Here is a 13,017-nt window from a genome sequence, read left to right as displayed (position 1 = left end):
TTTAACGGACGTTGTGCAGGGACGGTGAGGGTGTTACACCTGAGTGAGTTTGTTGGAGATGCTGGAGAGCTACAGGAAAGACGCTTTGAAGGTGATGTGTAGTCCCGGTGGTGATGGACTTGTACCATCTCCCTGATGGCACATTTGGTGACTGACAGAGTGGGTGGGACAGCAGTAATATTTTCAGCTCTATTCTTCGCTCTGGCGATGAACAGGTCTTTCAATGTTGGTAGCTGACAGCCAATGATCTTCTCGGCTGAGTGGGCCACCCACTGCAACCTGGACTTGGAGAGGGAGGGGACGGCAGGAAACCAAGTGGTGATAGCGGTGGTCACAACACAGTAGAACAGAGAAATGCAATAGAATGAATGGAAAAACTACTCACAAAGAATCAATGTGCAAAATAAAACAATTGTACAAATATAAAAAAGGAAATAATGATAAATAGCGAGACAGATAAACAAGTAATGCTGAGAACATGAGTTGTATGGTCCTTAATGTAAGTCTATAGTTTGTGGAAACAGTTCAGAGTAAAGAACCAGTGAGTGAAGAAATCCACACTGGTTTAGGAGCCTGATGGTTGTAGGGTAATAATTTTGTGATCCTGGTGGCGTGGCACCTGGGGCTCCTGTTTTCTCTCACTTGATGGCAACAGCAAGAAGAGAGCATGGCCCAGATCCTCGTCAAGCAACATGGGGCTTTTGCCCATTTCTGTGGTAGTGCCAAGCAGAGACTGTACCAAAATAGCTCGAAACAGATTCGGATTTCTGAGTTTGCACAGCAACGTTCATCCCAATTGATATTTTCTATTTACAGAGAGTTTCGATAGTGAAAGGAGGGGTGGATTTCCCAGCATGTCTTTGTATTAAGACACAAGTAGGATAATTGTGAGGTTTTATTTAGAGGACACAAAGTCAGTATTTATTGATCATCTGTAGTTGTCCAAGATAACGGTGACCCATGCTTTAATTTTCGTTCAGAGATATTAGGGTAACAGACCTTTCCAGCCAAGCAAGCCTGCACTGCCCAGTTACACCCATGTGAAAATTAACCTGCACGTCTTTGGAGGAGAGCGGAGCACGGAGACGGGGAGAAGATAGCTGGATTTGAACCTGGGTCGATGGTGCTACAATAACGTTACACGAAATGCTACAGAACTACCGGTGTGTGTGGTGAACATTCTTCCACTATGGTTTTGAGAAGCAATTTCCAGAACCTATAGGGAGAAATTAAGGAATGGCAATAGATCACCACATCAGGATAATGTGGATCTGGACAAAAACATGCAGCTAGTGTTGCAAATCATCTGTCTTGCCATTAATGGTAGAGGAGCTCATGATGTTAACACCAGAGAAAAATAAAATTGCACGTTAACACCATGTAGATTCAACTGCAAGGAAGAACTGCAGATTCTGCTGTGGTTGTTCGTTTCAATCGTTTGCACAGCTTGTGTTTTTCTCCCCTTTCACTTGCACATTGGTCTCTTAAATGTTTTTTCTTTAATTGGATTCTTTCGGGTTTCTTACTTTCTGGCTGCCTGTCAGCAAATAAATCTCAAGGTTGTATAATTTATAGGATCTTTGATAATAAATGTACTTTGAATCTTGAATCATGCTGTGAACTTGTTTTAAATGTTATTAGCTTATCAATAAATCTTGGCTTTGGGCACAGTGAGAGGGCTCCTCCTCTGCAATGGGGCTGTGGAAACCTTTCAACCTGTACTGGGCTCAGATGCTTCATCCTAAAACATAACTTCATTGACTTGAACTGGAAACACTGACTGTTGGGCCCACGGCATTGCAACTAAGTGCCAGTGTGGGATCAGTGAAGAAACAGTTCACAACACGTACCAGGATATCCGTAAAATTATAATCAAGACCCCGAATTCCTCAACAGGACTTAGTCTCAGTCACTAACACCAATATCAAATTCAGCCGAACAACTACTTCCTAGCTTCAGAAATATTTACAGAAAAGCTTCCTTGTCACACGTAATCATCGAAACATACAGTGAAATGTATTCGTTGTGTCAACAACCAACACGGTCCGAGCATGTGCTTCCGGGTGAGACAGCAATTCATTTCTTGGAACATCTACTGTATCCGGTGCTGCCTCCTCTGCTTTTGTGAGACTCAGAGCAAATTGGAGATGGCTTTGCTGAGCACCTTCACTCCATCTGCCGCAAAAGGCAGGACCTCCCGGACGCTACCCATTTGACTTCCCATTCCCAATTTTGTCTTACAAGCCTGATAGAGTTCTTTGAGGAAGTGACCAGGCATATAGACGAGGGTAGTGTAGTGGATGTGATCTATATGGATTTTAGTAAGGCATTTGACAAGGTTCCACACGGTAGGCTTTTTCAGAAAGTTAGAAGGCATGGGATCCAGGGAAGTTTGGCCAGGTGGATTCAGAATTGGCTTGCCTGCAGAAGGCAGAGGGTGGTGGTGGAGGGAGTACATTCAGATTGGAGGATTGTGACTAGTGGTGTCCCACAAGAAATGAATTGCTGCCTCACCCGGAAGCACATGCTCGGACTGTGTTGGTTGTTGACACAACGAATACATTTCACTGTATGTTTCGATGATTACGCGTGACAAGGAAGCTTTTCTGTAAATATTTCTGAAGCTAGGAAGTAGTTGTTCGGCTGAATTCGATATTGGTGTTAGTGACTGAGACTAAGTCCTGCTGAGGTTCTGGGACCTCTACATTTCATGATTTTTATTAATGACCTGGATGTGGGGGTAGAAGGGTGGGTTGGCAAATTTGCAGACAACACAAAGGTTGGTGGTGTTGTGGATAGTGTAGAAGATTGTCGAAGATTGCAGAGAGACATTGATAGGATGTAGAAGTGGGCTGTGAAGTGGCAGATGGAGTTCAACCCGGAGAAGTGTGAGGTGGTACACTTTGGAAGGACAAACTCCAAGGCAGAGTACAAAGTAAATGGCAGGATACTTGGTAGTGTGGAGGAGCAGAGAGATCTGGGGGTAAATGTCCACAGATCCCTGAAAGTTGCCTCACAGGTGAAGAGGGTAGTTAAGAAAGCTTATGGGGTGTTAGCTTTCATAAGTCGAGGGATAGAGTTTAAGAGTCACGAGGTAATAATGCAGCTCTATAAAACTCTGGTTAGGCCACACTTGGAGTACTGTGTCCAGTTCCGGTCACCTCACTATAGGAAGGATGTGGAAGCATTGGAAAGGGTACAGAGGAGATTTACCAGGATGCTGCCTGGTTTAGAGAGTATGCATTATTATCAGAGATTAAGGGAGTGAGGGCTTTACTCTTTGAAGAGAAGGAGGATGAGAGGAGACATGATAGAGGTGTACAAGATAATAAGAGGAATAGATAGAGTAGATAGCCAGCGCCTCTTCCCAGGGCACCACTGCTCAATACAAGAGGACATGGCTTTAAGGTAAAGGGTGGGAAGTTCAAGGGGGATATTAGAGGAAGGTTCTTTACTCAGAGAGTGGTTGGTGTGTGGAATGCACTGCCTGAGTCAGTGGTGGAGGCAGATACACTAGTGAAGTTTAAGAGACAAGTAGATAGGTATATGGAGGAATCTAAGGTGGGGGGTTATATGGGAGGCAGGGTTTAAGGGTCAGCACAACATTGTGGGCCGAAGGGCCTGTACTGTGCTGTACTATTCTATGTTCTATGTTCTATTTGACAGGTCTGTCCATGGTCACCTCTATTGCCACGATGAGTCCACTCTCAGCTGGAAGGGAAACACCTCATTGCTCGCCTGGGTGGCTTCCTGCCTGATGGCATGAACATCGATTTCTCACCCCTCCCTCCTCTCTTTTTCCATTCCCCACTCTGGCTCCCCTCTCTTCATCGCCCAAAAGAAAAATCGGAGATGAGGATGAGAACTCTGACCGAATTTATCCCCCCACGACCAGGCTCTGTGATTATTGCTTAATGCTTATCTGCTCGGAATGTGAACTGACATCTCCCTGCGGATGCAGGCTGCGTTCTGATTATTTGGAACACTTCACTCGTAAGTTTGTTTCTGGATGAATTGCGTGAATCAGCATTGCAAATGAGACAGATTTGTCGGAGCCTGCCATTGAACCAATGAGGAACCGCGGCCGCGGATGACTGGCGGCTGGGCTGGTCGGCCTGGTGTATATTGTGTTGTAGGTCCCCCCTACGCCTCAAAGGTCGGCCTTTATTTGGACGCATCGCGTTACAGCAGCTGTGGCAGTTCAAGGCGGAAGTGTCCGACTGAGCGAAGGCATTCATTGACTGGTTTTTCTTTCTGGAGAGAAAGAACCTAAAAGCAGGAACAAAAGATGGCCTGACTAATCATAGAAGGTGAGTAAGAGCGGCTACAGCTTATGTATATATTTAAAACAAGGGAGTTTAACTTTAAAAAAGAAAACAGGTGTCGGGCGTTTCCATTACTTCACGTTTACATTTCGCAACCAAACTGGTTGGTTTAAAATATATACTCGGTTAAAAATTACCCAGAGGTAATTCCATTTCAGAGGCCAGATTAAAACCTGTATTAGGAAGTCATATCAATGGAATATTGAATATTAAAGGTTAGTAACTGGGTTGAGATATCTATCTTACATAAGTTAGGATGTTCTTGCATTCTCCAATGTGCAAGTTAATTGAGTTTATATATATTACCAAAACTAGGTTAATAATCTGTAGGTGTGTAAAAGTTCCATCCACACATGTGGAGTCTGCCAGTTCATGTTTTCGTTCTGCTTTGCAGCTTGTTCTAATTTGAAAGGGGCGGAGACGTTGTGTAACGCTATGAACGGGTTAGGTAAAAAATACGGATTGGGGTTTATCTTTTGCGAAGGCTGACGAACCACATTCCTTTCCAACAGCTCACTCATGCCAGATATTGCTTCTTTATAATGACTGGCAAATATTTCAAGAACTAAGACTGTCATTCTTAAGATTTGGTTATGATATCATTTGTATATATGAATCTGCATGTATACTTACAACACTAGAACACTAAATCCACGTATATCCTATTAAAAAGTATTCACCCCCCCCCTTTAATCTGATACATCATATCATCACTGGTAAACACAAAATAATCTGCTGATGTTCACTAGCCTTCTCCTTCCCACCCTCCCCCCACCTTCTTTATAGGGTCTCTGCCCCCTCCCTCTACAGTCCTGACGAAGGGTTCCGGCTCGAAACGTCGACTGACCTTTTCCACAGATGCTGCCCGACCTGCTGAGTTCCTCCAGCGTGCTGTGAATATCATCACTGGTGCAGCCAACTGGTTTTAGAAGTCACATGATTAGTTAATTAGAGACCTGTGTGTAGTCAAGATGTTTCAATTGATTGTGGTAAAAATGCAGCTGTATCTGGAAGGGGCAACGCTGGTAAGTCAGCATCCTGGCAAAAAAAAAACTACACCATGAAGACAAAAGAACACTCCAAGCAACTCTGAGAAAAGTTTATTGAAATGCACAGTCAGGGTATGGATACAAGGATATTTCCAAGTCACTGAATATCCCCTGGAGTGCAGTTAAGTCAATCATCAAGAAATGGAAAGAATTTAAGAGACTACTAGACAGGTATATGGAGGAATTTAAGGTGGAGGAGTTATATGGGAGGCAGGGTTTGAGGGTCAGCACAACAATGTGGGCTGAAGGGCCTGTACTGTGCTGTACTATTCTATGTTCTATAATATTCATAGTCATACTGTATTGATCCTGGGGGAAATTGGTTTTCATTACAGTTGCACCATAAATAAGTCATAAAACCATAAATAATTAAATAGTAATATGCAAATTATGCCAGTAAATTATGAAATATGTCCAGGACCAGCCCATTGGCTCAGGGTGTCTGACCCTCCAAGGGAGGAGTTGTAAAGTTTGATGGCCACAGGCAGGAATGACATCCTGTGATGCTCTGTGTTGCATCTCGGTGGAATGAGTCTCTGGCTGAAAGTGTTCCTGTGCCCATCCAGTACATTATGTAGTGGATGGGAGACATTGTCCAAAATGGCATGCAACTTGGACAGCATCCTCTTTTCGGACATCACCATCAGAGAGTCCAGTTCCATCCCCACAACTTCACTGGCCTTAGGATGAGTTTGTTGATTCTGTGTCTGCCACCCTCAGCCTGCTGCCCCAGCACACAACAGCAAACATGATCGCACTGGCCACCACAGACTCGTAGAACATCCTCAGCATCGTCCAACAGTTGCTAAAGGACCTCAGTCTCCTCAGGAAATAGAGACGGCTCTGACCCTTCTTGTAGAGAGCCTCAGTGTTCTTTGACCAGTCCAGTTTATTGTCAATTCGTATCCCCAGGTATTTCTAATCCTCCACCATGTCCACATTGACCCCCTGGATGGAAACGGGTCACAGCTGTACGTCTGCCTTGAGCAGGCCATCCTCAAAAACTGAATGTCTGTGCAAGAAGGGGACTAGTGAGCGAGGCCACTAAGAAACATATAACTCTGGAGGAGTTACAAGCTTCAGTGGCTGAGATAGAAGACTGCACACACAACTGTTGCCCGGGTACGTCACCAGTCGCAGCTTCATGGGAGAGTGGCAAAGAGAAAGCCTCTGTTGAAAAAACTCACATGAAATCTCAGCTAGAGTTTACCAGAAGTAATCTGCCAGAAGGTCCTATGGTCTGATGAAACCAAAATTAAGCCTTTCGCCCATCAGACTAAAAGCTATGTTTGGCATAAGCCAAACACCGCACACCGTCAAAGTCGACACCATCCCTACTGTGAGACATGGTGGTGGCTGCATCATGAAGTGGGGATGCTTCACCGCTTGTAAGGTAGACGGTAAAATGAATGCAGCAAAATACAGGGAAATCTTGGAGGGAAACCTGGCGCAGTCCGCAACAGAACTGCGGCTTGGGAGAAGATTTGTTTTTCAGCAAGGCAATGACCCCAAGCATAAAGCCAAAGTTACAAAGGAATGGCTTAAAAACAACAAAGTTAACGTCCTGGAGTCGAGACAGACTGAAGGTTGTAATCACTGCCAAAGATACAGCTACTAAATACTGACTTGACGGGGATGAATACTTGTGCAATCAATTATTTTGTGTTTTGTATGTAAAACCTAATGCCGTGCAATAAACACAAAAAAATTCTATAGGTTCAAAGTCAAATTTATTATCAGAGTACATACACAAGACCATTCAGCCCATCGAGTCTGCTCTGCTATTCCATCATCGCTGATCCCCAATCCCACTCAACCCCATACACCAGCCTTCCCACCATATCCCTCGATGTCCTGACCATTCTCAGAGGCTGCATCACTGTCTGGTATGGAGGGGGACCGAAAGAAGCTGCAGAAGGTTGTAAATCTTGTCAGCTCCATCTTGGGTACTCGTCTACAAAATACCCAGGACGTCTTCAGGGAGCAGTGTCTCGGAAAGGCAGCGTCCATTATTAAGGACCTCCAGCACCCAGGGCATGCCCTTTTCTCACTGTTACCATCAGGTAGGAGGTACAGAAGCCTGAAGGCACACACTCAGTGATTCAGTAACAGCTTCTTCCCCTCTGCCATCCGATTCCTAAATGGACTTTGAATCTTTGGACACTACCTCATACAGTATTTCTGTTTTTGCAGATTTTTTAAAAAATCCTTTCAATATACGTAATTGATTTACTTTGTTTATTTTAATTTAAAAAAAAATCTACTAAATTATGCATTGCATCCAACTGCTGCTGCAGTTTCACGTCACATGCCGGTGATAATAAACCTGATTCTGATGAGGAAACAATCAACTTCTGCCTTCAATATACACACGGACGTGGCCTCCACCAGAGTCTGTGGCAGAGCATTCCACAAATTTACTACTCTCTGGCTAAAAAAATTTCTCCCGACCTCTGTTCCAAAGGGTCGTTCTTCAATTTTGAGGCTGTGCCCTCTAGTTCTGGATATCCCCACCATTGGAAACACCCTCTCCACATCCACCTTATCCAGTCCTTTCAACATTCAGTAGGTTTCAGAGATCTTCATGCATTCTTCTAAATTCCAGTGAGTACAGGCCCAGAGCTCCTCATATGTTTACCCCTTCACTCCTCAAATAGTCACCACATACATCCCTGAGGTTCTCTTTCCTGCAAGCATACTCAGCAGAACTATAGAGCAGTAACTGTAAACAAGACCAATGCAAATATAATAGCAATAAATAATGAGCTCATGAAATAACAAGATAGAGTCCTTAAAGTGAGATCATTGGTTATGGGAACACCAGAAATGGAATGAGTGTAGTTGTCCTCTTTTGTTCAAGAGCCTGATGATTGAGGGGTAGAAACTGTTCTTGAACTTAGTGTTAGGTGCCACGAGGCACTTGTACCTTCCACCTGACGGCAGCAGCAAGAACAGAGCATGACCTGGGTGGTGAGGGTTTTTAATGATGTATGCCGCTTTCCCACGGGAATCTTTCATGTAGAAAAGCTGGAAATCTCGAGCAACACACGTACATAATTCTGGAGGAACCCAGCAAGTTGGGCAGCATCTATGGAGGGGAATACACAGGAGACATTATTCCCCTTTGTAGATGCTGCCTTGCTTGCTGAGTTCCTCTGGTATTTTGTGTACAGTGCAGTAGAATAAAAGTTATTTACCTGGACACAGCGGCTCCTAGCATACACTCAATAATTCTATCTTCTGGACAAGTTTAGTTAACTGGCAACCATCCTCTCTCCTTTCTCTGCCACTTGCCCTTAAGAACCAACAAACCTGATAGAAGTAATCCAAACTCAGTTCTGTGGTACGATGTGCCGACAGCTTCCAAAGTCATTTACTTGGCCAAAAGTTTTCTGATCTTCTGAAAGTTCCTTATATGGTGTAAAACTTTAATAAAACATTGCTGTGATCACCTCTTTGGAATGGTTTAAATGTGAACCATTAAATATAGTACAATACTTTGAATTTTATTTTTTTTTTACAGGCTGCCGCTATCTGGCAGACAAGATTGGCAGTGCTTTAAGCTCCTCCAGTAAGACCAAGGCTCAAAGCAGCCAAGTCAAAGGTTAGTTCCTCCACTTTAATAGATGGGTGCATGCAGGTTTGTTTTTTATAATCCAGTTTGCATGCTAAATACTGTCATCCGTAAATTCAAATTAGCACAATCATATCACCACCTTCAACAATTCCACATGACACCGAGAGTGGGCGTGCAGCGGTCAGCGAGGAAGACTGTTAAGAGTTTGCAGTGAGATCTGGACCATCTGGAAAAATGGGCCGAAAAATGGCAGATGGAATTAAATGCAGACGAGACTGACGTACCGCACTGTGGGAGGACAAGCCAGGGTGGTACCTATACTGTGAGCAGCAGGGCACAGAGGAGTGCAGTGGAACAAAGGGATCAGGGAATACACATCCATAATTTCTTTACAGTAGTTAGGGTTGTAAACAGAGCTCAGAATCGGGTTTAATATCACTGGTATATGTCGTGACATTTATGTGGCTGCAGTATAGTGCAGTACATAATACAAACTGTAGATTACAGTAAGGTGTATGTATTTTTTAAAAAGTTGAATTGGTGTAAGAGGAAAGAAAGTAGTGAGGCAGTGTTCATGGGTTCAATGTCATTCAGAAATCTGATGGCTTTCGGGATACTGGCCTCCACTGAGTATAGGGTAAATACAAGACATTCTGCAGATACTGGAAATCCAAAGCAACACACACAAAATGCTGGAGGAACTCAGCAGGTCAGGCAGCATCCATGAAAACCAATAAGCTGTCGACATTTCAGGTGCAGACCCTTCATCGGGACTGTAAAGAAAGGGGGAAGATGCCAGGATAAAAAGGTGGGTGGAGGGGAAGGAGGACTAGCTGGAAGGTGATGCTGAATCAAGCAACACGCATCAAAGTTGCTGGTGAACGCAGCAGGCCAGGCAGCATCTCTAGGAAGAGGTACAGTCGATGTTTCGGGCCGAGACCCTTCGTCAGGACTAACTGAAGGAAGAGCTAGTAAGAGATTTGAAAGTGGGAGGAGGAGATCTAAAATGATCGGAGAAGACAGGAGGGGGAGGGATGGAACCAAGAGCTGGACAGGTGATTGGCAAAGGAGATATGAGAGGATCATGGAACAGGAGGCCCAGGGAGAAGGAAAAGGTGGGGGGGAACCCAGAGGGTGGGAAAGGGGTATAGTGAGAAGGACAGAGGGAGAAAAAGGAGAGAGAGAAAACGAATGTGTGTATATAAATAAATAACGGATGGGGTACGAGGGTGAGGTGGGGCATTAGTGGAAGTTTGAGAAGTCAATGTTCATGCCATTAGGTTGGAGGCTACTATCCCTCGATACTATGATATTGGCTCCATCTCTCCCTGCCCCCCCCCCCCATCTTCTCCAATCCAATCAACTGTCCAGCTCTTGGCTTCATCTCTCCAACTCCTGTCTTCTCCGATCACTTTGGATCTCCTTCTCCCCTCCCACTTTCAAATCTCCTGCTATCTCTTTCAGTTAGTCCTGACGAAGGGTCTCGGCCCGAAATGTCGACTGTACCTTTTCCTAGAGATGCTGCCTGACCTGCTGTGTTCACCAGCAACTTTTATGTGTGTTGCTTGAAATTCCAGCATCTGCAGATTTCCTCGTGATGCTGAATCAAGTTGGGTGGGAAACAAAGCGCGGAGAGGAAGGAATCTGATAGGAGAGGGGATTGGACCATGGGAGGGGAAGAAGAGGTAAGAGGCCAGAGAGGGGGAGAGAATACCGGGAGGAGAAATCGATGTTCATGCCATCTGCTTGGAGGCTACCTAGAAGGAATATGAGATGTTGTTCCTCCAACCTAACTAAGAGTGGCCACATCATGGCACAAGAGGAGGCAATGGACCAATGTGTTGGGATGGGGATTGAAATTAAAATGTTTGGCCACTGGGAAATTCTGCTTTTGGAGAATGGAGTCAAGTCGTAGTGAAGTTGTATAAGACATTGGTGAAGCCAAACTGAGAGTAAGTATTGTGTGCATTTCTGGTCGCCTACCTACAGGAAAGATGTCGATAAGTTTGAATGGAGTGGAGACAAGGCAAACCTGCAACAACTAATAAAATATATCTTAATTAGAACAAGCAACTTCATATCTGTAGTTCTCTCTTTTTTGGTTCTGAAACAGTTTGGCCCAAAGTAACAGTACTGATTCTACCCCCACAGATGCTGTTTGGTTTACTGAGTTCTTCCAGCATTTTCACTTTTCACTCTGGTTTCCAGAGGAGCTTGTTCGAACTCAGATGTACATTGCTGTGTGTGTGTGTGTGTGTGTGTGTGTGTGTGTGTGTGTGTGTGTGTTTGTGTCTCATGACTGCATACCATTAGTGATTTTTAAAATTAACCACCCCAGCATGGTAGTTTAATGGTTAGTTTAACACTTCACAGTGCCAGAAACTGGAGTTGAATTCACACTGCTGTCTAAAAGCAGTTTGTACATTCGCCCCATGATCGCATGTGTTTTCCCCCAGGTGCTCTGGTGCAAAAACTTAAAGGTTACAATAGGTTGTGGGCTTGTAATGTTGGTGCCAGAAGCTTGGCAAAACTTGCAAGCTACCCCACCCCCCAGCTATTCCCAAACTCCTATCTTAGACCATAAGACATAGAAGCAGAATTCGGCCATTCAGCCCATTGAATCTGCTCCTTCATTCATTCCTTGCTTGTTTACTTCATCTTAACCCCATCTCTTTGGAACAAAGGAGCATGAGAGCTGACCTGATAGAGGAGTACATGATGATAAGAGGCATAAAGAATGGACAGCCACTGGCATTTTTCTCAAGGCAGAAATGGCTAATACAAGGGGGGCAGGCGTGGAGTGTAATTTTTATCGTGATTGGAGGAAAGTATGGAGAATGTCAGAAGTAGGTATTTTTATACAGAGTGGTGGGTATGTGGAACGCCCTGCCAGGGGTTGTAGTAGAGGCAGATATATTAGGGGCATTTAAGAGACTCTTACAGTTAGATAGTAAAACTGTTGGAGGGAAGGGTTGCGTTGATCAAATCTCAGCACAACATCACGGCTGTAATGTTCATGTTCTACTTTAAAACTGATTCTTGCAGGTGCAAAGTATGTTCTGGCGAATACATCACAGAATGATGATTTGCTCCCAACACTGCCGAAATCCGGACCTGTGGTCAAGCAGTGTGGGTCCTGAGGGTAAAGGCTGCACTGGTCTCGCTCCTGGCGACGCAGATCAGTGCATTATGGTGGCTTCCTGACAAGACTACATACTGTACGTGCATCATGGCAAAGAATGACGATTTCCTCAGTAACTCCCTGCCCAGGGAGATGAGCACTTCTGAAAATACGTGCTGTGTTTTTAAAGTTTTCCAATTAAAAATCACTTGTACTTAATTCAAATGAAGGGTGTCTTAATTATGCATGCACACAAAATGCTGGAGGAATTCAACAGTCAGGAATATCTATGGAAGTGAATAAACAGTTGACATTTTGGGCTGAGACCCTTCGTAAGGATAGGACAGGAAAGGGACAGAAGCCAGAAACAGTTGTGGACGGGGATGGGACAAGTACAAGGTGACAGCTGAGATCAGGTGGCTGGGTGGGGGAGGTGAGAACTTTGTGGCAATGAATTCACCTACTCACCACCCACTGGCTAAAGAAATCCCTCCTCATCTCTGTTCTAAAGGGACGTCCCTCCATCCTCAGGTTGTGCCCTCTGATCCTAGAAACCCCCACTGTAGGAAAGCATCTGTCAATATTTGACGGGCCTCAATGAGGTCACCCCCTCATTCTTCTGAGTTTGAGTGAATACAGACCCAGAGCCATCAAACACTCTTCATATGACAGACCGTTCGATCCTGGAATCATTTTTGTGAACCCTCTCCAGTTTCAGCAGATCCTCAGCCACTTACTCGTCTGTACTGTCATCCTATTCCTGCCCTGACGCGTACATGGCACTGGGAGTAATCCAGAGATTACTACCTGGGAGGCCCTGCTCTTCACTCTCTTTGCTAACTCCTGATACACATTGTGTAGCCCCATGACCTCTGACCCCTTGCCCTCACTCTCAGAATATTCTGCGTGTTGCTGCATTGCAGTCTGGAATGCAGGCTCCAGTGC

The 13,017-nt window shown here is 44.6% G+C and overlaps 1 protein-coding gene across 5 annotated transcripts in view; it reads left to right on the top strand.

The window, feature by feature from the left end:
- tmem268 (transmembrane protein 268) overlaps positions 1-12,291 on the top strand; it is a 100,001-nt gene extending 87,710 nt beyond the window's left edge. For all 5 annotated transcript variants that reach the window (XR_010017949.1, XR_010017948.1, XR_010017950.1 and 2 more), the window contains 3 exons: positions 3,667-4,310; positions 8,898-8,978; positions 11,997-12,291. The gene's annotated coding sequence lies outside the window, so the exon portion shown is untranslated. The remainder of the gene's footprint in view (positions 1-3,666; positions 4,311-8,897; positions 8,979-11,996) is intronic.
- Positions 12,292-13,017: the final 726 nt, after the last annotated feature.

This window comes from Mobula hypostoma, chromosome 5 (assembly GCF_963921235.1).
Source record: "Mobula hypostoma chromosome 5, sMobHyp1.1, whole genome shotgun sequence".
NCBI classification, from domain to species: domain Eukaryota; kingdom Metazoa; phylum Chordata; class Chondrichthyes; order Myliobatiformes; family Myliobatidae; genus Mobula; species Mobula hypostoma.
The sequence above is the reverse complement of the archived record's forward strand: the minus strand, read 5'-3'. Positions and strand labels throughout refer to the sequence as shown.